A 26,430-nucleotide genomic window follows, 5' to 3' on the forward strand; every position below is an offset into this window, starting at 1 on the left:
CCTTTGCATGAAAAAGCTGTTACCAGCTCTGGAAAAGATGAGGGGACTTGGGTATCCCAGGTGAATATTCTTACAGACAGAATGAGTCATTTTTGTGTGGACTTTTAATGTGTGGGTGAGTGAATCATCAGGTGTTGAACAGATTAATCCTTCTTAATAGGACATGCACAAGATAGTGTTTTCTCACTGAGACAACTTGTAGCTGCCTAAAGACAATATTACAGAGGCAGAAATACAATGATGTCGTGTGCTTTGGAGCATGATACCTTGGGAGGTGATCCATGAAACAGCCCAGTGTTGCTTTCCATAGTTCATGGCGTGCGTGGGGGGTAGTGGCCTTTAAAGAATTGTTAAGAATAGAAGATTTTGGTGGGGGGAAATAATTAAAAGTTGACTGATAGTTGCGTAAGAAGCTGATCCAGAGTTTGACTTTCTGATGTACTCGTCTTACAAAGCAGTTGTAGGTGGGTTGTGTTTGTCTTTTCCTGGTGATGGGACAGGAGGAAGTGGCCTCAGGTTTCATCAGCAGAGGTTCAATTTGGATGTTAGTAAAAACTTGTTCACCAAAAGGGCTGCCAGGCCCTGGCACAGGCTGCCAATGGCAGTGGTGGAGTCGCCATCCCTGGAGGGATTTAAAAGATGTGGCACTTGGGGACATGGATTAATGGTGGCCTTGGCAGTGCTGGGTTAATGGTTGGACTTGGTGATCTTAGAGGGGTTTTCCAACCTAAATAATTCTGTTTAAAATTTGCACACCTCATGATGTTGATCCAGCACGGATCAAGAGCATGTGAAAAAGCAAAACCATGTCTTTGGTGAAGAGCTGCGCCCAAGGCCCATTTAGGTAGAAAAAAAGGGGCTAAATTTTCTTAGATTGTCTCAGTGTTGGTGATTTTTTTATCCAGTCCACAGCCAAGTTCCACTATCCAGAATTATGCTTAGTTTTGGGTTTTAATGAGGTCTGAAAATGACTGAGCAAAACCATCTTGCTGTTATGGCTGATTTAGGATAGGAAATGAAGTATGACATTTAGCCATGGGTAGGCAGAGTTGAGGGCTTCAGTGAAAACTCACCACAAGTTTACGTGAAAAGCTGGTGGTTCTTTCCTAGAATTTTATTTGAGGTTTAGTTTTGTACCAGTACTGTGAGCTCAGGCAGTTTTCTTTAGGTCTCACTGGAAAGCACTTCTCAGTAGGTGTCTTTTAGAGGGTTTTGAAGGGATAAAAATTATTTTGGAGAGCATTACATGGACAAAACAATTTTTTGAGCAGCACCACTTTTTACGTAAGTCAGGGCTACAGGCTAGAAACACACATTTTGGTCACCAAAGAAAACTTGAAGGGAGATTCATTCATTGCAAATGAAGGTGCAGATGCTTTTAGAGTCTGACCAAATCCTTGTACGTAAAAGCATCTTCATCCTTACAGACTTCTGAATATGGATTTCGTATAGAGTAGAAGGGTTGAACACCAGAAGTGCAATAATAATAAAAAACCACAACACCACCCCCACTCTTCACACCCCCCCCTTCCCAGCTGTCTAGCTCAGTGAATTTCACACCACGGTTGCAAGGCCAGAATGATTATGAATTAGGGTTAGCACAAAATCTAGCTATTTGAAAATTTTACAGCGTTTTACTGTAATGTAAAGGCTAGAATTTCTCTGAAAATCAAACCTGAAAAATGCACAAGGGCAGGGAGGTCTCACTTTGAAAACCCAATTAATTGTGACAGAAAATGAGATTTCTAACCTTGTCTTTCAGTCAGAACAAATTGTGCCTTGTCCCCTTGCACTTTGCCATTTGAGTTCTCATCTGTTTTGCACTCCTTCAAGCCAGAATCTGCATCCCCAGTTGAAGTACATTAAAAATCTTGTGTATAATCAACGTTTTTTGACTGCTGGTTAATTTTTGATCTTTATTCTGAGTGTCCTTGGGCAAGGCCCCAGGGTGTCATGACCAAGTTCACAGGAGATGCAGGCTATGGTGAGGTTTTTTGAAAATCTTACACTGTGAAGTGGCTCTCTGAGGAAGTATCTTTATTGTGGTGAAAGTCATACTTCAGGTTTTCACTCTGATTGCAGCTTCAGCATAGCTCACTCTAATTTAGTTAGCCTAAGGCTATAACATACTGCTTTTCAGGATTGAGAATGGCCATTAATGGGAATTTGCTGAGAGTGGGTGTGTATGCCTGAAGGAGAGTGTGCATAAAAAATTAAAGCCTCATGCTTATGGTGTAGTTGGTGTGTGCTGTTGTCCTTGATCTAACTTAACTGGGTACTACAGGTGAGAGCAGCACAGCAGTTCTCTAAATAAGTCACTTTAGCCTTGAAATCTGCATTTGATAAGATTTTGTTGGCCTCAGTAGTGTGCAGCTGGTTCTTAAAATGAGTTTTAATTTGTGTACTCAGTGATTTACAGCCCTGCACACAGTGAAGTGTCTTTTCTTTATGGACGGCAGAAGATACGTGGCTTTCAAATATCTTTACACACAGGTGGTATTTAATTAGGTCTTACAGTAATTGGTGATAAAAGTCCAGGTCGTCAGTGCATGACCCCTTGCTCTGGCCAGTGTCACCTTTCCTTGTACTGGCTTTTTCTTTTTCATATGAAAAGAGGGCAGGTTTAGATGGGATATTAGGAAAAAATTCTTCCCTGTGAGGGTGGTGAGGCCCTGGCACAGTTTGCCCAGGGAAGCTGTGGCTGCCCTTGGATCCCTGGAAGTGTCCAAGGCCAGGTTGGACGGGGCTTGGAGCAAACTGCGGTAGTGGAAGGTGTCCCTGCCCATGGCAGGGAGTCTGAACTAGATAATCTTGAAAGTCCCTTCCAACCCAAGCCATTCTATGGCTCTGTAATATTTAATAATACATTATTTCAGACTGTTGCTATTCATGGCAATATCAAGAGGTAAGAATTCTTTTATTGCTGCGGAGGAGTATTTATAGAAATGAAGCTCCATCCCAGCTCCCTGCTTGCTGCCATGTTTTAAAGGAGGTGTGAGAGCTGTGAATGCATCCTTCAGGGTTTCAGGAAAGCATTGATGTTTCAGTGTGCTGAGCCAGAACACCTCAGTGTTTGTTAGGATTTAGTTCATGATAACATCCCCCAGAGATAAGTCAGAGTTCCCCAAGAAATCCGAGACAGAAACCAAAACCAGCGTACAGGCAGGAGAAATGGTGATTGCCACTGTGGATGTAGCAATCTACCTTAATTCTTCTGAGACAAGGGTGGTGAGGTGGCTTGCTAGCTTTTCTTCTTCCCTCTCCTTTTAGCCCAGCATATTCCTGTGGGATCGTAGGACAGGAAAGCTGCTGTGTTCCACAAGGCACTTCCACACAGGGCTCTCTTATCCCGCTCTAATTATGATCGGTGTGGCAGCTGCTGCTGTTAAGGACATGCTGCACTCATGGAATAAGAAATTGCTAGAATTTAGCTTTTAATTTATTTGTCCTCCCATTTGGAGAGAACACTTAATGTGATTTCATGTAATAAAGCCAACTATGTGAGCAGCCACAGAGGTGATTTTCTAAATTTAAGGTTTCCTTTGAATTTATTCTTATCTCAGCTAGATTGGATTACTATAGGCTGTGTCAGCGTGAGTCACTTGTAAGTGCCTGTTAATCCAATAAATCTGAGTGGTTTCTTATGGAAATACTATTTTCTGATTTCTATTTATATGGTGGTCCTGGCCTTGTTGAATCCGCGCTGACTTCACTGGAAATATCTCTCTGGAAAAAAATGATACCATTTCACATGCTAATGGAAATTGCAGTGAAGCAGTAAAATGAAAAACAGCCTCAAGTAATTAATAAACGTTTTAGAAGTTCTTTGTGTCACCTTTATTAGGTATTTTGTAGCAATACTGCCCGAGTCTAAAATGGATCATCAGAGGGTGTTGTTTTGTTGTGTTTGTTTTATGGGTTTTATTCCCCAGTTAATAATGCTGTTCTATCCTCCATATTATGTTTTTACATTACCCTGCAAATTTTTTTTCCTTCAGTTGTTGCCACTTCCCTGCTCAAGGGTGTTAGTGGTTGCATTACTTTGGGCATTAATTTCCCACCCATAACATACTCAACTTCTGAAAACTAAACACTTAAATAGAGAAAAGTAGCTGTTTTAAAATAACTTTAGCCTTTTTCTGTTTTACTTTTGCAGCAACTGGTATTCAGCAGCAGCAGAAGGCAAAAGCTTTGCTATGGTTTGGAATTTTTGCCTGAAATAAGAAGGAAAAAAATCAGCATAAGAAATGTTTTTCCAGCCTGAGATCAGGGTGCTTCTGTACCAGAGAGGGAGGGTCTAAACACTCCTAAAGGCTGGCTGGTAAAACCTGGTCCTCTTTTGAGCTAGAAAGTGCAGAATATAATGATTTATACTATGTGTCGGGAATTTCTAGTGCTGAGGTGGGGAAAAAAAAAATGCATTTACTGGAAATAGTTTGACAAAATTCGATGTTTGTAACACGTGCAACAGTGCTGCTACTGTAAGGCACCACAGTTTTCATAATCTTAAATGTGCTCATATGTACCAAGTTTCCAAATACCTTCCTCCTCTCTGTCTCTGCCGTTGAATTTTCTCGTGCATGGTATGAGGGATGGGATGCTGGATTTTTGACGTGTTAAGACAGACTTGTGTGGATGTTCACTGCCTGCTTGATGACACATGGAGTGTTTATTGAGCCTGTGCAGTAAAATGCTGCCGAGGGAACTGGATCCGTAGTGGAGGAGATGAGAAATTTTAATCCCCGACTGAGGCATTTTGCAGAGGCAGCTCAAGACTGTGAGGTTGAGATTTTGGATCTCTTAGTGGTAGGAGTTTATTGGTAGCTACTCCAGATCCTGATTAATTGGGATTTCAGCTAATTTTGCCAGCTAAACATATGACCTGGTCCAGGGGAAGGTCCTGGTCTAGTGGAAAGTGTCCCTGCCCATGGCAGGGGTAGGAAGTAGAGGATCTTGAAGGTCCCTTCCTATCCCAAACATTTCATGAATCTGTGGTCTCTCCAGAAAACACTTCAAGAAATACAGAGGATACACAGAGACTTAAAGGTTAACAGTGTCTAGAATAAAATCACAAGAGAAAAAGGAAAACAAAGCTGTGTGTGTCATGTTGATATATTAAATTTAAGTCATTTGAAAAGTAGATACAAGGGTACAATTTAAAATCAATGTAAAAGTGCATTAGAAGCACAGAATGGTTTAGGTTGGAAACGACTTTAAAGACCATGTTGATCCATCCCCCTACCATGGGCTGGGATGCCTTCCCCTATCCCAGGTTGCTCCAAGCCCCACCCAACCTGGCCTTGGACACTTCCAGGGATGGGGCAGCCACAGCTTCTCTGGACAACAGTTAGATAGGGTTTGTATAAAAATCTAAGGGACAGAAAGATGGATAACCAGCATTGATAAGTAACATGGAAAAAACCTTGTAAATACATTGGAAACTGAAAGAAGTCAAGGGATAATGCAGGTCTCCTTACCAGAGTGAAGATAATAAATCAGAGATACTACACTGAGTAAAACTGCTGAGAGTCACTGTGTTTAATCATGGATCTTCTGGAGGAACCAAAATCCCTTTGGACTTGCTGTGGGAATAATTTTGGTAATTAACAGGCCTCATTTGAAGACAGTGTACTGTGATTTTTCCCATCTGAGACTGGTGCCGACTCTGTCATTTTACTGGAAAACAGGTTTGCCCAATGTGTATAGTCAGGCTGACTGAGAGGCTCAGATGCCAATTTTTTCTGAACACTGTTAGTTTAGAAATTGGGAATTTACAGGTGTTTAAATAAGTATATTTGTTGCAGTGGATTGGACCAAGTTAGGTAAGGCCAAATTGCTGTATGTGCCCAAACAGGGTGTGTAGCAAAAAGAGCAATGTATGGAGAGATGTGGAGAGTAAAGTTGTGGTCTGAAACAAACCTGGTGTTTCCTAGACAAATCTGGTTTCTAAACGCAGTTTTTATTTCATATAAAGGTTAAAATTCAGATTTCTAGTAAAAGCACAGACCTGTTTCAAAAACTATTCTAAACTAAGAAAGGGAGGGCACAAGTGTTTCCAGGACTGGGACATGGAAGTGTTTTTTTTAATTTGTTTGTGGGCAGCAATGTGGCACAAATTGCCAAGACCTGGGTTTGAAAGTTCTGTTCCCTTCCAAACACTGACAGTAACCATAAAACCCAAAAAAGATAAATTTTTGGGGGGTTTATGACCTTGTTGCACTCCCACAGAGGTACTGAGTGTTGAGAAAGGATTCTTGCCCCAGGTACTTGGGCATATGAATAAGGAAGGCTGGTAGGCTTGCTGATTTATATGGAATCATGGAGTTGTTTGGGTTGGAGAAGACCTTTAAGGTCACTTAAATCCAACCATCAACTTACCAGCACTGTCATGTTCACCCCCAAACCATGTCCTCAAGTGCTGTATCCATATTTTTTTTTAACATTTCCAGGGATGGTGTCTTCACCACTGCCTTGGGCAGCCTGTTCCAGTTCTTGACCACCCTTTCCATGAACAAATTCTTTCTAATATCTAATCTAAACCTCCCCTGGCACAACTTGAGGCCATTTCCTAAAATGAAAGGTTCAGTTAGTAGGATATTTTAACAACAACAGCAACAACAAAATTACAGGGTCCGTTCCATAGCCCTTGTGCACACCTGGTGTTCCCTAAGTGCTGCATACTCAAATGGAATTACTTATTTCCTTTTAAGAGCAGGAGATCCGATTTCTGTGCCATTTGATGGGATAGGTTTGGTACTGGCTGCTTATCAAACACTGAGAGCACTGCAGAGAGGGAAGTGAGGGAAGAAAAAAGCTGAAAAGTAGTAGCAGAAGATGTTTTGGCAGTTAAATACTTCTCTTGTAGAGGGATTGTTTCCAGGACGACAAGGTTGATGGAATTACAAAGTGAGAGTTTTCTTTCCTCTTCAACTTATTAATCAGTGAGGTAGGAAAACTTTGCTTTGTACATGAGCTGTGTTACATCAGTTATTTTTAGTCTGCACTTGATTGTCCATGTGGCTCTTTTTAGCTGTTTAGGAGATACCTGGCCTGCAAGAAATCATATTAGCTTCATAAGTTTTTTAAGGTCACATGGTATTTTAAAATTGACAATCTGGACTATTAACAGCTCTTTCTGGTATTTTTTTTTTTTTTTTGGTGTGTTTGTTTCTCAGAGAAATAAAACAGCTTTGTGCTTTAAGTTCCAAGCTCATCTCACTGGTGGGATGTGAGTTTCTTTCACTGTTTGCACAGAATTTTTCCTCTGTTGGTATAATACATTTTTTTTTTGTATATACTAATGATATACTGTCATGCAAATGAATTTGGAATAAATTAAAGTATTAATTTTCTCCCAGAGTATATTCAGCTGTAGGATTCCATTGTGAGATCTATTTTCAACTGGAGTTTGGGACTTGGAATAAGGCGGCACTGAATTAAATGTAGTTGCCAATTTTAAAGGGGCACAGCTCGTGTAAAATCACACCCATCTCCAAAATATGTTGATCTATTTAAAATCTGGAGGAGTATGATGAAATCTGTACTTGTGTGGTTTTCCTTTGTATATTTGATTGTATTCCGAGTTTAATTTTTTCTTGATTTTTTTTTTCCCCTGCACAACAACATTTTGAGAAAGAAATGGCATTTTTTTTTAAAAACCACAAGTATTGGCTGTGCATTTTAGAGGCTGAAATAACAAAAATAGTGTTCAGGTCATTAGTGAGAAACACACTTCATAAAGCTGTATTGTTCTGCTAAATTAAACAGCTTGAAGTTTAACTCTGCCCCTTATAAATGAGTTCGATGATTTCATACCCCCTAATGATACATGTATTTATTTCATATTGTGATTTTAGAATTTAGGATTGAGAAAACACTTCTCCTGCATAGTTGTCTGATGAATTAATGAGATACTCAGCTTCTTTCTGAATGTTTGGGGTTCTGCTGGTGCTGAAGGTTGGATGCCACGTCTTAAGACTTGGGTGATCACTTGTGAGCAGTTAAGTTTATTCTTTGAATGTGTCTTTCTACCCAAATCCCTGATCCTTTATTGATTTGGGAGAATGACATGGCATGAAAAATGCCATGCTCAGGTGACTCTGGTGATCACTGCACTGTTTCTGTATCCCGGGGCTTTCTAACTTGTTGGAAAGGGAAGGGAAGCAGTTTGACAAATCCATGCCAGCATTTACTTGTTGCTTTGTTATCCCTTCCTGGCTGCAAACCATAGCCAGAGACAGGATTCTTTCTGGCTGGTGTCCTCCTCCTTCCATCTCTCTTTTTTTTTTTTTTTTTCTTAAATGCTCTTTTTTCCTTTTTTTTTCTTTGCAAATTACCATTTTCAGCAGAGCAAGAGCAGCCCTGACCTTGAGCGATGAGATGTCTCTGTGCTTCATTTTCCACTCTGTCCCCAGTTGTTTAGTTATTCCATTATCTGGAGCATACCAGTTTTTCTTCATGGAGGTTTGAGAAGTTCTTCCAGGTCGCTACTTAGCCTAGTAAGGGAATGAGGAATTTTTTTTGCTACTTCTTCTGGAAGTTTACTAATTATGTGGTTAAATAGAGAATGTAGCATCAGAGCATTCTTTTTCAGGACAATACTCCCATAACTCTGCTTAGTAGATTTTTCTGTTTGTTTTTCTGGTTGCTTGCTTTTCTTTTGCTTCAATTCCCAGTAAGGTACGGATTTACTTTCTCCTTTTTTATGTATTTGAATCCAAAGCACACAGCAGGACATAAGGGACAACCCTTTCAATATTCAATTCCTGCAGAAGTTACTTAGAGTGCCTGGAACACAGGGCTGCCCAGGTATGACCCCACACCAAGGGCAGGTCATCACCTCTCTCAGTTAGGTGCTGGAGGCCAACAAGGAACACTCACAGATCTAAGAAGACATATCTAAAAAGATATTTTTGAGCAATTAGATCCTTTTTTAAAAATGTTTATTCACTTTCTCTGTGGATGCGAGGAATTTCTTTGGTCAACTCTGCAGTAGATCTTGGAATTTATTTCTAGTTCTTCAGTGTTATGCTCAAATCACCTGGCAGTCTCCAAGGTTCATCTTTATAGAGCAGTTTCATGTAACAGGAATACTCTGGCAATCAAAATCAGAGAGACGAGAAGGATGGAAATATTTTCCAGTGTTGACTAAAAGCAAGCAGTAAACTTGAAGCATTACTTAACAATGTGATGAGAAACGTCAGTTCAAGCAAATACTTTTTTTTCTAACAGAATTTTCTTTGTTGTGTTGCAGAAAAAGAAGTGGTGGCTGAGTTGCACAAGTGGAGCAGGATGACACAAAATGTAAGTCAAAGAGGAATACTCATTTTCCCATTTTATAAGACTGTTGGTCAGCTGTTCTATAAGACATCCATTTAATTAAAAAGGCCATTAGTTTTCCTCATTTCCTGGACTGTGAGTGCAGTTTGTCTGGGTTCCCTGGTTTGGAGCCACATGGCTCAGGGAGAGTGGCACGAGGTGGATCTTCTCTCTCCCTTTGTCATCACTGTGTCAAGGCACAATTCAAGGCTGGGTTGTGTCTTAATTATTGCTGTTACAGCTGTGGTGGTCCAGGGATGTGGAGAGGAGAGGTTGGAAGGAAAGAAGGGCTGGAAAGAGATTTTGGCCTCCAAAACTTGTTAGTATATTGTCTGTAATACCAGCTGGTGTAAGAAAAGCTTGGACCTCACTTTAAGGCTGCTGTATATTGGCTGAGTGTTTTGGAATATATTTAAAACATTTACTTGAGTACCATAAGTGTTCATGGTTTGATGTGGCTCCATGGTTTGGAGCAGCCTGGTCTAGTGGAAGGTTTAGCACAAGAGTTTTTCCATTTTGGTCAAGAGAGCAGCATGTTCTTCAGTGGTATTTTGCATAGCAAGCCTTACAGACCATCTCTCTGATTCACTTGTAGTAGACAATGGCAAATTTTAAAGAGAGATGCTTCCAACTGTCTTGAACAGAGCATGTTCTGTGTGATAGCAACATCTACATTGCAATTGTAATAACAAAACCTAAGGTGATTCTGAATCTGGTTTCACACCAGCTAACAAGTGGACTCATTATAAGATGATGTGAGGTTTTCTATGTATTGTTGACTCAACTCTAAAATTTCTATAACTCTGCAAAATGTGTCTCAGCTTGTTTACTAAGTGAGAAGTATATTTTTAATGCATAGGTTTTGAAATTATTGGTCACTCCAGTTTTTCCAACAGTGTTTGCAGGGTGTTATAGTTGTAATTTTTATTTTTACTTATATGAATGCCATTTTAATTTATACCCATGTCTCTCTTTTTAAATTTTTTCTGTTGGAAAAGTTCTAAGTAATTCTGCAGAGCTGCTTTTTATGGATGTTCAATATTAAAAAAAAAAAGAAGTGGTAGAACATGTGTCAGGCATCTGCAATTCCTTCAGCATCATGTTTTCCACAATGATTTAATAGCTAATGAGTCTCCTCAAGTATCTTTGCTTCCAAGACCTATTTTATGGTAATAAATCCTCTTTGCTGTAAAATTCTTGAAATGATTCAGTAGGACAATCGTTTCCTTAGCACATTCCCTGAGAGATCATGGATAGAAGTGGAAAAGTCCTTAACCTGGTCCCTTTTTTCCCCACAATACATGTGGTCAGTGCTGGAAGTGATAATGATGTTGCCAACATTTGTTCTGGTGAACTTCAGTTGTCCAGTGCTCCCTGCTCATCTCTTGCGGATTCACAATGAGTTTTCTGTTAAGAGGTACTAAATTACACTGAGAAATGCTGATCCAGATGCAGAGTAAAAGATTTGTCATGGTGTGATGCAACTTCTCATTTTAAAAAAGGTCTGTCTCAAAATTCATATGGAAGTACCAATGAAATTACCCAAGACTTCCTTAATTTCCTCATCCATTTGCACATGAGGGTGGGGAGGGTGCAGTCCTTGGGGGAGAGGTTGATTTAATAAATTATCAGGCGTGTGGGGGTGGTTGACTTCTGATACCTGATCTGTCAATCTCTAGAGGGTGGTCATGCATTATGTAACCCCTTGTGGCTTTCTGACACCTGGAAAAGGCTGTTTAAATTGGTCTTTAGTTACTGGGGGCAGGCAGGGAAGGAATTCAACCAAGAGCCCATGAGGAGTTCTGTGTATTAAGTAGCTCATCTGGAACATGATGCGAGCAAAGGAAAAGGAGATGGGTTTTTGGTGAAAACTCTGCACATCTGGAGTTCCAGGTGAATAACCAGCAGGTTAGAGAGGGATTCAAGGAGAAATGGCATCCCTTGATTTTAAAATTTGTATCTTTGTGCATTACTGCTGTTTTCTTCCGGTGATGTTTTCCAAGTTGAACATCAGATACGGTTACAACCTCTAGGATTGCCCAGAGAAGCTGTGGCTGCTCTATCTGGAAATGTTCCAGACCAGGTTGGACAGGGCTTGGAGCAAACTGGGATAGTGGAAGGTGTCCCAGCCCATGGGAGGAGGTTGGAACGAGATGATCTTTAAAGTCCTTTCAAATCCAAGCCTTTTTATGATGCTCGAATCGTCCTTCAGGTTTCATGCTGAGGGAAGCAGTAAGTTCTGGGGTTAGTTCTTCACATGAGCATTTCCTCAAAATAATCAGGCTTTGGGATCTGGGATTCTTGATTCTCTTTCCTACCTCAGAACAGGAAGTAAAGCTTTGCAGTTACCCCAAGGTTTAGAGCAGATTAATGTATTAAATTAGATTAAATCTCTTACATTTGTTTTGGAAAAGGGAACCTTGTATTCCTACAGGCCTCACCTGCCAAACAGAGATAATTCCATTTAAGGTGTGCATTTTAATCAGGTGCTTTTACTGCAAGGCATAAACCTTAGTTTTTTCAAAGATGTCCTTTAAAATGATCCAAAATAACTTTTGTTACAGTCATGATAGAGAACAATCTCTACACTTAAAAGATGGACCCCAAAATTCCATCTGCCCTGCAGGATCTTGGCAAGAGTATGCTGTGTCATGTCAGTGTATTCACTCCAGTTTATGTCTTACAGAAAAAATGGTAGTACCATGCACACAGACACATCTAGGGTTGGTAGAAGTGTTTTCTGTTATAGCTCTGTTTAAATGGTTGGTTGGTTGGTTGTGTGAGGCTGGTCTTAAAAAGGGACCAGATGATAAGAAGCTCTTATTGGCTGAGGGAGCATTCTGCTAACTCATGTACCTTCCACAAAGTGGCTTTGTCCATCGTGTTTGTCACTTGTACCTGTGAAGTGAGGGCACCAGGGCTGCTTCAGATCTCAGGCACAACAATAAATATTAATATTTTGACTCTTTAGCAGTAAAAGCCCAATATCTGACCTCAGAAGGAGCTCACTCCTGGCTCATCTGTGAGCAAGTTGGTGTCTTGGAGCATATTCCCCTTTATTCTGAATGAGAAGGAGGGTATGAAAAGAAAATTACAGACAGCAAGGGCAAAGAGGAAGCCATTTCCCTCTTCAGGTGTCCCTTTTTTTCTGACAAGGTCCACAGGCTTGGATGGCAGTAAAGGAGACAAACCCTGAAGAGGTCAGTGTTGTTGGAAGTGAGGGGAGTAGCCATTCACACAGGCAGTGGGTATTCAGAGAGAAACTCTCCATTTGACAGTGCTGTCTTCTAGAAGACTTAGAAACAGAAAAACACAACTTGGTTTTGAAAGAGGGCTTTTAATTTATATCAGATGTGAAAGTACCTGTAAGTTTAATGTGTGCTCTGCAAAAAGTGAGGAGTTTGCTAAGATGAGTTCTTAGATTTCCTTTTTGTGCCTTGCCTCTGTGGTGAGGTGGCTTCACACAGAAAACCCTGGCACCACCAGTGGTCACTGAGAACCTTTTATGTGCCTTTTGTAGGAGTAGTCCTTGTGCCACATGAGCTGTGTGCTGGAGTGATCTGTGTTACCCACTGCACTTCATGGGGCTAAAGGATGGTTTGTCAGTGTTTTGGATAATTGCCTCATCTCTGCCTGCAGTGAAGTAAATCTGCATCTGAACAGAGAATACATAAAATGCATTATACATTACATTAATGCAGGAAATAGAGGCATCATAAATATATATATTTAGTAGCATCTTAGCAATTTCAATTTTCATAGTTTCCTAGCAATGTTTTCTCTCGTTATAAGATGAAGGAGTGCTAGTTCAATTCACTGTGCCCATATGAAAAAGAATTTGCCTTTAGATAAAAATTTAGGACTTTCTTTTTTTTTTTCCTGTTTTCTTGGTTCTGAAATACTAAATCCTTTTATATAGTATGTGTAGAGAGGAGATAATGGGTGAGATACCACATCAAGGAAAAAAATCTACGCAACCCAGAATTAACACTTAAATGTATGTGGAAAACCTTGTTGGAGTGTTAGAGTGCAAAATGGATTTAGGTTTTTAAAATAAATGAAAGAATGATAGGACACAGAGATGGAGCCTGGAGATCTGTGTGTTGTTTGTGCTTCTCATCTGTTGCATAAGCTTGGACAAGCTGCTTTGCATTTTCCTGCTTCATTTCTCCTGTCAGAGATCTCTGTGTTTCACTTGCTGATGGCAAAGCATTTCAAAATCTTGAAGTAGTATTATCATGGACTTCTCTAAGCTTGCTTCAAATCCATTTCCTCCTCACTTATGCCCTCCTAAAGACAAGAATAAATGGAAATTTCTTTTTTTTTTTTTTTTTTCTAAATGCTATGGATTGACTGACATTCTGCAGCTGCTCATGGCAGGATTTAACTGGTCCTTCCTGATGTCTGAGCATCCGCTGAGCAGCTCCAAATCCAGAGTCCTGTTGGGTACATAGTGTCTCTAATTCTCTTAGGGCCATGGTCTGCCAAGAGGTGTTTCCTTCCTCATTGTAATCAGCAGCCTGGAGTTTCCCAATGTCCTGGTGTAAGAGACCTTCACAGGCTGATCTTCCACAGAAATCAGCCAGAGCCTGGAGCATCGTGTGTGGGTGGCTGTCCTGGGTGATGCTGGAAACTCAGTTTGCATCTCCCAAAAGCACTGCCAGGGTATCAATGTTCTCTGCAGCATCCTTGGGTGTGTGGCACAGCAATCTCCTCACCTCCTGGTCCTCAGAGGTGCTGGACTGATGTTCCTGTGCCAAACTGGGGCAGAGTGAGTGTGAACCTCAGTGCAGGGAGACATTCTTGACCTCAGGTGCTGCTGCTGCTGTGAATATGTGAAGTGAATTCAAGCAGGAATTAGAGGGTGTGGATGCAGTGGCTAACCAGGAAAATGCATCGATCCTGCTCAGCCGAGTGTTCCAGAAATTTAGTTTATAGAGTTAAATCACTGCCATTAGAAGAAACCCCTCTCCAGTGAAATCTGTGTGCTCAGAAGCAGCTGCCACACTGCTGGGCAGCTTTGCATTCTCCATTAAAACATTACCAGCCTCCTGGCAAGGATCCCAGGGACGGAGCTGAGGAAGTGGATGGGGTAAAAGCAGAACTCTTTGGGCTTTTTGTTCTGCCTCGATCCGTCAGCCTTGCTGCGACTGTGCTGTGACAGAGCATCTGCATTCTGCGTCTGGAGACACGGAGAGTGAACTCCTGAAGGATGGCTGCTCATCCCTGTGCTTCCGTTCAGGGGTGTTAAAAGCCCTGCAGGCTGTACACAAGCGAGCTGTAATTTATTTTAATTAAATACAATAGCTGCATGCACGCTGCAGAAGGGATAAGACAGGGATTCCCCACCTCTGATTTATCGTCTTGCTGTTTGGATTTCTTTGCCATTGTCTTCCCACTCACAGATTTATGCAGGGATGTCTCATCCTCTCCCTCCTGTGCTGTTAGGAATGGCATCTGTCTTTCAAAATACAATTTTTCTTAAATTTTTCTGTTGTTGAGAAGCCATTCTTACCATGTATAGCAGAGCTGTCCCTGCCTTCCTGACACACACATACCTGTGCAACACTTATTTCAATCAGAGAGCTACAGGAAGCAAAATCCGCATCCCTTGGAAGCCTTCTCGTGGCTGATGTATATTTTTTGAATTAGGGAGCTGGGAGTACCCACCCTGGGGCTGGCAGGCAGCCTGGCAGGAAGCTGGACAGACTGGCCTGCCGGCCAATCTTGTTGCCTTTTATAGAGCTTTTTGGTGAAATCAGCACATTTCCACGCAATCAGTGCTTTGCAGTGCAAATTTGTTGTGTTTGGGAGGTTTTTGGGCGGCTCTGGTTTTAGACTGCAGCTTGTGACTTTGGGAAATGGTTGGCTAATTTTAATAATTACTAGAGATGATTCTGGGAGAAGAGAGGAGGTGTTTCTAGGAAGAAAATCCTCTTGGAAGGATGTTGTTTAGCTGGTAGAGGGATTGCCTGATGCATGACACATTCAGGTAGGTGAGTTGGCTGGCAGCGACCTTACACTCCCCATCCACAACTCTTGCATGACAACTATTTCTGATCAAACTGCTGGCCACTGTTCTTTCTTAGAATGGGGGAAATCCACACCATGTAGGACCTGGATCTTCCTCGCACCTCTTTTGGTAGGGCAGAGTAAGAGCAGTCAGTGGGGAAACCCAACCTGGGAGAAGCAGCAGAAGCCTTTGGGTCTGGAGGACAGTGTGTGGCTGCACTCCATCTGCACAGCCATGCCTGGTGCTCTGTCAGGAGTCATGGGATTCTGGCCTTTGGGTCATGGAAGTGCTGGGAGGAAGCCAACTTGCATTCCCAAGGTACTGCTGTGGAATGATGTTGGCATTTTCTGGACTTCTTCAGCATCTGCTGTAAAACCCCTCAAACCCACTGGCACAGCAGAACATCCATCCAGCACTTGAGACAGATCAGGCTGATCATGAGTGTATTTTCTCTCTTGGTTCTCTTCAATAAATGAATCTGCCTCAATGGAAGGTTCTTTAGATTATGAAGCATTTTGAGGCTCTGAGTTTACAGTGAATCACAAATTAGCAGTTCCCTGAAAATAACATCAAGTAAAACTGGTCTTTGCTTAAGTTGTTGCTGTTTTCAGAGGAAACATGAATGTGACCTGGATTCTCAGAAACAGCTCATGTTGTTGTGGCCTTTGAGTATTCCTTAGAATGGATCTGATGTTTACACATATATAAATAATCATCTGTACAATTTTGCTGAGCCTCTCTTAAATGAAATGCCATCTACCAGGGAAGGATATATTTGAAAGTACAAAAGACTTAATATGTTTGGATTTTGTTGTTGGCTGTTGGAGTTCCAGTCTTTGCACAGTTACTGTGTGAAAGGTGGGTGTGTAAATCCCATTGGAGGAGAACCCAGATGATAACCAAGAGCAACAGTAAAACCAAAATGAATAGGAAAACTCTCCTATTGTGTGATTAGTTTGAATAGGTTTGGTGGTTCTTGTGTACATGGAGTGTAACTTCACAGGATCCCATCCAGGGACACAACACATAAGTAGTTCCTCAGAAATCAAAGGAGGTTTAATCTTACAAAACTTTCATGATAGGAAAGTGTGGCCTTTGTATTCAGAGGTTAAGCTGGTTAAGCAAGCATCGGATATTGACTTGATTTCTTAGTCTGACTTTGGGTTTGAAAAGTATCTCTACTGAACTGAAACATGCCTCTTGTAAAAAAAGTATATTCATCTTCTTCCCCAAAAAAGTGTGTGTGCCATGAGCTCCTGCCTTAGCAAACAGTGACTCTTTCAAGTCCCTTTGTGCTTTCTGTGTTCTCCCTGTACTCTGCTCCAGTGCTCAAGGTGCACTGGGAAATTGAGGTCTCATAATGTGGCTGTTGTTAAGTAAAACTACGCTGAGATTCAGGAGTTCAGAGCCTGCAGGAGTCAACTCTGCAAACTGTTTTTTTCCATACCCAAGAAGCGTGAGTCAGATTTTGCTAAATGAGTCAAACCTGTCCTCGAATTCGTTTGAAGACAGTCTAATGGATGTATAAATTAGACCAGTATTATTACTGTGCACAGAAAAGGCTTCTGAAGCTGATTTAGTTTGCAGTGTCCCTTTGAGTGCCAGGGGGGACAGGGTGGACAGAGGTGATGGGGCAGTGTGGCAGCTCAGGTTTGCCTGGGTGCCCAGGAGGGGCAGGGAATCATCCTCAGCATGGAGAATGGACACAGGTTCCCTTTAGTTCATTGCTCCTGTGGGAGTCATCCAGGGCCTGAGAGAGGGTTCATGTGAGTGTGCTCATCCTGGGTGATGTTGCTCAGCTCTGCCTTCCTTCTGGACAGCCTTAGGGACACGAGGATGAGCATTGTCCCTGGAATTGAAAAGGTGGCAAAACCTCACTCTGCTCATCCCTTGGGAGCCATGTTGGGCTTCCAGACACAACTCTCACAACAAGAGCAATATTCTCCTAATGCCTTCCTGGAAATGAATGCCTTTCCCCATGCTTTGCATTCCTTATGCCAACATTTGTGTGCATAAAGCTGTCCTCCCAGGTCAAGTGTCTGGAGCTGCCACCCTTCAGCAGGATGTGACTCCCACATGGTTTGCTGGCTGTGTCATGCAGGAACCCTCCCTTTCCTTGGAAGGAACTACATGACCATTAAACCTCGAGCCACAGGCACTTTCCAAGTCCCAGTTTCTTCTCCTCTCTTCCGGTGTTTAACCCTCACTCTGAGAAATCTCTCATTGGATTCTGACTTTTTGACCAGGAAATGAGTTTGATGGCTCCATTCTCAAGCGTTGCTCTTTGACTGGCCGAGTCAACAAACATCCTAATATTGTGCTCAGAAAAGTGACTAATCCCTCCTGTGTTGAATGAACTGGTAGACAGGCATGCATTTATTTTCCCTATTCCTGTGTGCTGTCAATCTAGAAGGAATTTTTGAAACTTGCTTTTTTTTCCGCAGTTTTTGGTGGGGACCCAGAGGAAATGAGTGATGGAATTCAAATGTAGCAGTTGAAAGATTTCTGCCATTACTTACTTGTGATACAAAGATGGGTTGGCAGCATCAGATACATGATATGCACAATCCTTTGTAGGTCCCTGGATGGTTTTAATTCTTCTATAACTCAAACCAGCACAGAGTTGTCTTCACTCTCAATGAAGAACGTCATGGTTTTGAAATTTATTGGGTTTAGATCATTCAGATCTTCATTATCTTTTCTAAAAGGTTTTGATTTATAAGATGATGATTGTAGAAGAGTGGAATTCAGGATTCCAGCAGCAATCCTGTCACTTTTTTGGTTTTGTTTTTTTTTCTCTAGTTTAATTCTGGCAAAGTTTTGTGAAATACAGTGTTTAAAAGGTGTTCTGTACTTTCTTTACTCCTTTTCTGTCTAGTTCCTGACTTGTTCCATCTCTGTGAGTTTGTGATTCCATTACCTTCCTTCATCTCCAATCTGCCAGTAATTTCTGAGTTAATTAGCAAGAAGCTGAGAGCAACAGGTTTGAGATTTTGTCATGCTCTGATTTCTTTTTGGGAAACTCTGTGTTTCCCAAATTGGAGAAAGTATCTTTTGCCTGAGGGAATTCAGAAGTCTGCTTCCCTGTCATGCTGACCTGCAAAGCTGTTTCTCTCTCTGATGCTCATGTAAATTTTTATTTCTAAGGAATTTAACAAGATTCACCACCGGCAGTTGCCTCTCTCTGACAGCTGCTCAAGGATGTAGTTTAAAGTAAGCCTGTAATTTTTTGGCACCTGTAGCTGAGTAAGATAAACCCAATCCTGATCCACACCAGTAATCTAGTCACTGTTGTATGGGTGCAGAGTCTCCCAGAAGGTGTTTTGTGTACGTGAGTGCTGTATCCTATTCACTGCAGATGGTTAGGGGTGCTGGAGTAACTCCAGAGAAGACAGGTTCATCATCAGCACTCATTTTTATTCAGGATTTCTGAAAAAGAACCACTTCCTGGACAGGATGATAAGCAGTTACTTCAGAAAAAGGAAATCTTCCTATCTTGTTTGGAATCTTTCTTGGGGTTGCTGCCCCACATGCTGGAGACAGATCTGGCTGTTGTGATGTACAGGAAAGTACCTGAGGATCTGGTGTTTAAAGACTATGAAAAAACACTTTAGGGAGTACCAGTTGTATTTTCAACCACCTACATTATTGCTCAGCTCTTTACATGAGACATGTGCCATGTCTCTTTAGACAGCACAGAAAAATCTGTCTTCAGTGAATCTGTGTGTCATTTTTAAACACAGCAGTAAAATCACATTGTACTGAAACACTGGACTGTATCACAAACCCCATGTATAAAATTCACCCAGTTGATTCATATTTTGTTGCTACAGTGTGTGAAATAGAATTGAGGTTTCTGACCCCTTAGAAGATGTATTGCCATTATGGTTTTGTTGTCTGCACACATAAAGTCTGTGTTTTCACCAAGTGTTTGTCAAAAGGGAGTAGAGTCCTTCAGTATTTAAAAGAGGGCATCGCATTAAAACTGAGCTCTTACCACAGTGTCTTTTTTCTCTCTCTTTTTTTTCCACTTTTGGGTCAGATGATTCAGGTTTTCCTCAGTGCTTTTAACCTTTTGCCATCTGAGTGAGCTGCTCAGGGGACAGCAGAGCTGTGAGGCCATCACTGAAAAAAAATGCCTCTGCTGGGAGAGCTCTGTTTCACTGTCTCACAGTGTTTGCTTTTAGTTCTTAGCCCTTTGTTACTCTCTGTTTTTCCTCAGCACTCAAGTGGCATCCTGGTAAACATTCCTCTTTACTTATTCTTTCACCTCTAACACTTTCCCCTTTTAGTATAGAAATCCATGTGTGAGATAGAGGAAAAAAAAGGGGGTTGTAGCTTGTATAATTTACCAGCTTTTCATGGAAATGTAGACTTAATTGCTGGCAATAGAGCCAAAAACCAGATTGTTACTGTTTCTTAATTGTCATTTGTACAAAAATTTCCATACCTTGATGGATGCTACATCATAAAATCATCCTAATATTTTGTTCCCCAGGTAATAAAGTGAGTGAACCCTTTAACTTCCTTTATGAAATGCAAGAGAGAATTTCCAGTGCACTTGTGGGCTGTCCTGCCTTTTAATATTTTCGAATAGATTTTGAAACATTCATGGGGTGTGCAAGAGTGTGTAGCACACCAGTGAGTAGCTGGATTATTTGGAGGCAGAATGGTAGAGATGGCAGAAATATATTTGAAATTACCCTCCAAATAGTTCATGTGGTTTTTGTGCAGTACAGAAGTTCTTCACTGAGCAGACATGAGACAATTATGGTGTTTGAAATCTGATTTTAGAATGGCTTTATGTTCTCACAGAGACCAAATATTTTATCTCGTTTTGAACGTGATAAATCTGCCAAAGGCAACAGAGTTAGAGCAGACCCACATTTCTGTAAGTGAAAGCTGAATTTGGTCCTTCTTGTTCTGTGCTTTTTAGTCATGTGATAATCTTTCCATAAATCATGTACTTGAAAGGTTTTCTTACTTCCTGCTTTTACGAATCAGATCATGTAAAATGCAGATGAGCCCAGCTTCTGGTTTATTAAGCGTAAGCAGAACACCCCCTCTAAATCCCCTTTGGTCACACCAGCCTTGCTTTCCCCCCATTTGAAAAGAAGACAGCAAGAATGACCAACTTTGACTAAGAAAGCGGAGTTTTTTGGTCTCCTCCCTTTCTTATTCTGACCTGTACTTTGCTTTCGTTATAAAGCAAACGTAGAAATTACCCTGTGGGAGTGGTGAAACTGCAGCAGAGAAACAAAAACTATTTGGATTCACCCGAAAGCTGTTCATTCGCTTGCTCCTCTTTTTATTAGCGGCTCGAAGCGTGCAGCCTGTCTTGTTCTGACTACTTGTCTGTCAGCAAGAACAGAGGTAATTCTTCGTGTGTCTCTTTCCTTTTAATAGTGCTTTAATTTTACCAGGAAAGTTATTTATATCTTTATGATTATCTGTTATTTTAACTGCTTTAAATATGTGGATTCAGCTGCCTGGGCATACTCTGTCAATCTCAGCGAACTCCTTTTCCAGTAAGTTTTATGGCTTTTTTGAGTAAAGAAACGGGAGGGTTTAGATTCAGATCCATGTTTTACAGGTGGAAATCCCAGCTCTCTCCACTGGAGGTTGCAAAGCAGCTTCCAGCAGACATCAACAGCCAAAATTTAGTCTGTAGTGGGTTTTTGTTTTAATCATCCACATCCACCACGGTGAACATCTCTCTGTGCTGTTGGTGTTGCCAGCACTTTCGTGTTAGGGAAAATACATTACTGTAAACTGATGAGCAAGTTCTGGTTGCTGTTTGCTCTGGCGGGGTAGGATATTTTTAGAAAATCGTTTCAGAAGTGCAGAACTTCCTGATACTTTTCTGTTAATTCGCTTCGAACTGGAAACGCGGGACTGGCAGCGTTTGAATTCCGAGAGGATCGCTCTCCCGAGGCAAGGGAAGTGTTCCTGGTCCCTGGCTGCGAGTGCAGGTTGTTAGAGTTATGAGACCAGAGGTATGTTAACGACCAAAGAAAAGTTTGGTTTGGCTGGTGGCTGAAGCAGCACTGGCAGAAAAGCCTCTTAAATATCGCCGGGTAATTGTGTGCTCCTTAACGCCTTTGCAAGGTTTTTTAATGGGGGAAGGAAGGAAGGACAAACGGAAATCCTTTCGATTCTGCTAATATTACCTTAGATAGCCACTTCTGGAGCTGTTCCAGAAATATTACTGGGTGTATTTCTGTGTTCTTCACATGCAACATTTCCCTGAGCATTAATCCTGGAAAGTCTTGGGTCTTCTTGCTTGTGTAGCACCAACAAACATGGTGATTGTGAGCGTGTGTGCAAGGGGAAGTGGTGGCTGTATGGGAAAGGGCAAGACGACAAGTTCAAAGAGAGAAGGACCCTCTGGTTATGTGCCCTGGCTTTAAAAAAATATTGCCAAGTGCTTAATGATATGTGTAAGTGTGGCTTCTGATGTTTGCGTTAATTTTCACGGTTGCAGTACAGGTCCGTTTGTCTCTGAAAATGTAGATTTTCTGAAGTGCTCGGTGAAATCTGTGTGTGTCAGTCCAAGGAGTTGGAAGAACAGCAGTCAACTGTATTGAGCAGGGAAAATGTACATCAGAACCCTTAAGTTAAAGGTTAAAATTAGAGTTCTCTGCCTGAGATCTTGGGCATGTGATTGCATTCTTCCATATTACAGTTTCCTATCTGGAAAATTAGGATTAATAGTACCTACTGGTAGATGTGGTGCTTAGGGACATGGTTTAGTGGTGGACCTGGCAGTGCTGGGTTAATGGTTGACTTAATGATCTCAGAGGGCTTTTCCAACCTTAATGATTCTCTTTCCTTATATGAAGGAAACTGAATGAATCCATTATTGTTGTTGTCTCAGTATAATCTGTAAGAATCAAGAATTGCTACAGTCAGGAGCTCTTCCAAGTGATGGTAAAGGGTTGACAAAGAAGACATGATAAGTTACAATTAATGGTTAAACTCTATTCCTATAGCAGCTCATGCTAGTACTCTGATTGCTTCTGTTGAGTTGCAAGCTGATTAGAGCCTAAAATTAGGTTTGTTGAAGAGCAAGAAGAGTTTACATGAAGGGTAGTCATTACCATCAGCTAAATAAGATTTTATTTAAATTAAAATTGTGCAGTAATACATGGCAGGGAGGTTGGAACTAGATGATCTTGAAGTCCCTTCCAACCTGACACCTTCAGTGACCAAGCCAAGATGACAAAATTCTCACAAATGGATTTGCTGTTGTGGCAGTTGTGTTCAATGATTAACTGCATGTAGTTCTTTAAAAATTCTTTTTAATATGTATTTCTCCAGACTTAAAAAATAACTCAGCTATTGGAAATTTGGATTTCAGCCTCTTTGCTCAAAAGCTGTGAATGTGCTAACATACATTTACTGCGTGTAAGAAGCTGACTAAGTAGAAATGCAGTGTACAGGAGGTAAGCAAGGTGATACTGTCTCTTCTTGCTCTATTTCAGCTGGGGTTTAAAGTGGTAAATCAGTGAATTGGTTTTAACATATTTGTATTTTTGCCATTGATTCCCAAGTTGTTAAGGGAGGAAAGGTTGTCCTCATTTATGCTGAAAAATGGACATGAGAGGAGCAGTTTTCCACTCCCTGGCTTGCTGGGTCACGCCTGGGACACAGACTTGGTGTTCCTGTTGTCAGTAAAATGAGGGTAATATATGGAGTTGTTCACAGGTTCAGAAATTCTTCTTAGTGATTCTAAGCCCCTATGAAAACAAGAGATGGAAACTTCCATAATAATTTGTGCCAGTGTTTTTAACTGGCTTTTAGAACCAAAACTTTGCAATGAGTTTGCACCTACATGGCAACTGAAGAACCTGCCTCTTCTTTGTCCTTTCTTTCAACCCTCTGCTTAACCACAGCACACATCAAAATGTGACCAAAAAAACTGAGCGTAGGAATTCATGTTTGTAGAGCATTATCCATAGATGACTTCGTGCTTGTTCCAGTCTTCCTTATTTTGAGGTTCTGAAACGCTTTCGTAACTTTTTCCATTCACATCCCTGCCTTGAATTGAAGCCATGTTGAAAAAGAAAATGATTTTGCATTCTCTAACGAAAACTTCCAAAATTTACCTCCAGCTTCAGCAACACTTCACTGCTGCAGCCCTTTTTTTTCCTAATCTGCAGAACAGAGCAAATGAAAATAAATAGAAGCTGGCATGTTTCTTCTTGTGCAGTTTTATTGGTGTGCATGTTTGTTCATTTGTCTCTTCACTTGTAGAATTCCATGATCTTACAAAGTGGTTTGCGGTTTGGTCTGAATTGATGAGGCTTTCCTATTTTTCACATTTCAACCATTTCTGGCATTTTCATGCAATAGAAACAATGCAGCAGAGGAGCCACAGTTCTTTTGAAAATAGCCATCAGATACATTGGTGCCATCTTACTGCTTGGAGAAGATTTAAAGGGTATCTTGATGGATTTTTGAGCATATTTTAATGGAGAATTTCAGAGGCCCATTCATTTGTATTTCCATGTTCAGTTGTCCAAAGCTTGCTAACAAATAGAGAGACAGACATATCCCAAAATGTGGATTTTATACACAAGTCTGATAAGGATGGCTACAGATCTTGCTGATTTTTATGTGGAATATCTGGGTTGCTCCTTTCAAGGGTTTACCCCTTACCTACAGTCACCTGTTACGATGTTTTCATGCTTTGTCTTAAAATGGAGGAGAATTTGGCTGTATCCTAAGCATGAGACTGGGCAGCAGCACATGGAACAGGGTTTGATCAGACCTATGTGACTGCTGGAATGTGGATTTGAGTGTGGTGGCACAGCCACAGCTGTATTTTCTTTCAAAAGCAGCACTGTGTGCTGTACACGCTGTAACAACAATAACACTCTGAAGCAAGAGGTCACATTGATTCACACTGGAGTTCACTGGTCCTCAGACTTCAGCTGAGGTCAGTAATGAACTGAAACAACCTTTCCAGCATTTGCTTGTCCTAGTAATGGTGCCAGTGGAGATGCTGGGAACGGCCTCCTGGAGTTTTCAGGGAAACTCATTGTTCACATAAACTCTGAGAAGGAATTTCCCTTCCTTCTTGGCCTGCTAGGTATGCAGCGAACCATACAGTTTGTTTTAGCTACATACCATCTGCATTTTATTTTTGTTTTGTTTGCTGACTTTTTCCCCTCCAGAGTATCACTGTGTTGTTGTATAGCCCACCTTTGTCAACAGCCTGGGATTTGCTGCTCGTGTTAGGCAAGTTGTTGGTCATGGAAAAAATGGAAATTGGTGTAAATTCCACCTGCATTGTGCCTTCAGGAGAATGGGCATGAGTGCTTTGGTTGTTTTAGGGCTGCAGTTTGCCTGGGGCACGTGTGGTTACATATTTTGTCCTGATGGAGCTGTGTGCTGGGACCTGCGCTCTGGGGAGGACATCGCTCTCCCAAGGATGAAGGTGGCTTCTTGCTTGTCTCCCTGAAGAAGATCTAAAGCTGATGTGCTGCAGGAACAACCCCAGCCCCCAGTATGCCAGTAGTTCTCTGCTGTTAGAGCTGGAACGCTCTGGGGTGCGCGGTCAGGTCGGTGATGTCTGTGTGCAGACCTTGGGGTGGCCAAACACCAGAGCAGCCGTGTTGACTCTGGACTCTGGTGGTGGAGGCCTTGTGCAGAGACACGAACTGCTGCGTGCAAGCCCTCGAGGCTCAGGTGCTGCGTTGGAGTAACAGGGCCACGGAGCTCTGGGATCCAGGCTGGATCTGTGCCTCTCGGAAATGCCATGGCCAAGGCAATAAAACCGCCCAAAGATGCCAGGAGCTGCCTTTGCAAAGAATAGTATTGTTATTGATGGTTTTTCATTAACTAGGTTACTCCAGCTTCCTGTTATCAGACATATTTGAGAGTTGACTGTGCTGTATTGTATCAGAGTTCCTTTCTCCTGCTTCATGGTCCAGAAGTTCGCCTTTTCTTTTGAGATAGCGTTAAGCTGTTTATTCAGTATCACTTGTGATCCAAACATGGCCGGATTGTTTTGAGACACAAATCTTCAGTATCGCTGCGGTCACTGTATGAGCTTCTTCAAAGCTGGGTGAGATTGAACAATTGCTTAATGTTCAGTGAGCAAAATTTCCTTTTTCTGTACAGAACTTGCATCCAGCAGCAGTGTGATGATAGGGCTGCATGACCACATTTAGTAAAACGGTCTCGTACCAAGAGTTCTTGCTGTTAAGTAAATCAAAACATGCTATTTCACTGGGTGACTTGTGGAAAATTAAGTAAAAGTTTTATAATTGGAGCCTCTGCAAATGCTAAATAGCACGTCACAATAAAATCGTTCAAGTCTGCTTACATAAATTGTTTATGTGCTGCTAATCCTTTTTTACGATGAAAAGAGCATCCAGGGGGCTTTTAGTATGGGGAATTTGTATAATCTTGTAGTTACTCATGCATTTGACTTCCACAGTTTGGCTGACAAACATATTGACAATTTTTAAATCTGAAGCTCCTACCTGAGCCCAGTTGGAAGTTTCTCGTGTGGAATACTGCTCAAATGTCCTGTTATAGCTGCAGAATAATCTGGATTACACTGACTCTGCAAAGGAAAGAGATTACACAAAATGCATTTTGTTGTCAGTCTTTCCAGAGTGAAACTTCATCCTTCTTGCAGAGCGCAGTACCTTTGTCCCCTAAATTCTGCTCATGATCCTTTCCTTTTCACTTGCACACCAAGTCCCAAATCTTCGTTCTTGGCTGCTTGCATGTTGAAACCTGGGAGAGACCTTCTGTAACCTTAACCTTTACTTGCCATGGAGAACAGCCAAGATGTACCAAAGCACTGGTGGAGAGTTCGGGGTGCGATGGCCAACGCGCGCTCGCTGTACTGGGAGTGAAATCCCTGGGCTCGACTAAAATTTAGCCCCAGAGCTCCAGATCCATGTCATTTCTTGCAGAGGAAGACGTGAAAGGGGACTGGTTGTCAAAGGATTAAGTTCTCAAGGTTTTAGAAGACATAAAGCAGATTTGTTCACGTGTGCAATGCTGTGACCTTTAACATGTTACGTGTACGTGCGTGGGCTGGGGGAGGCTCAAGGGAGGCTGAGCTGAAGTTGGGTGAG

The 26,430-nt window shown here is 41.6% G+C and overlaps 1 long non-coding RNA gene across 1 annotated transcript in view; it reads left to right on the forward strand.

Moving 5' to 3' along the window:
• Positions 1-26,430, forward strand: part of LOC138121164 (uncharacterized) — an 89,856-nt gene that overhangs the window by 49,516 nt on the left and 13,910 nt on the right. Inside the window, exon 4 of the long non-coding RNA XR_011156118.1 lies at positions 9,254-9,303. This is a non-coding gene — a long non-coding RNA (uncharacterized lncRNA). The remainder of the gene's footprint in view (positions 1-9,253; positions 9,304-26,430) is intronic.

This window comes from Aphelocoma coerulescens, chromosome 1A (genome assembly GCF_041296385.1).
Source record: "Aphelocoma coerulescens isolate FSJ_1873_10779 chromosome 1A, UR_Acoe_1.0, whole genome shotgun sequence".
Taxonomy (NCBI): Eukaryota; Metazoa; Chordata; class Aves; order Passeriformes; family Corvidae; genus Aphelocoma; species Aphelocoma coerulescens.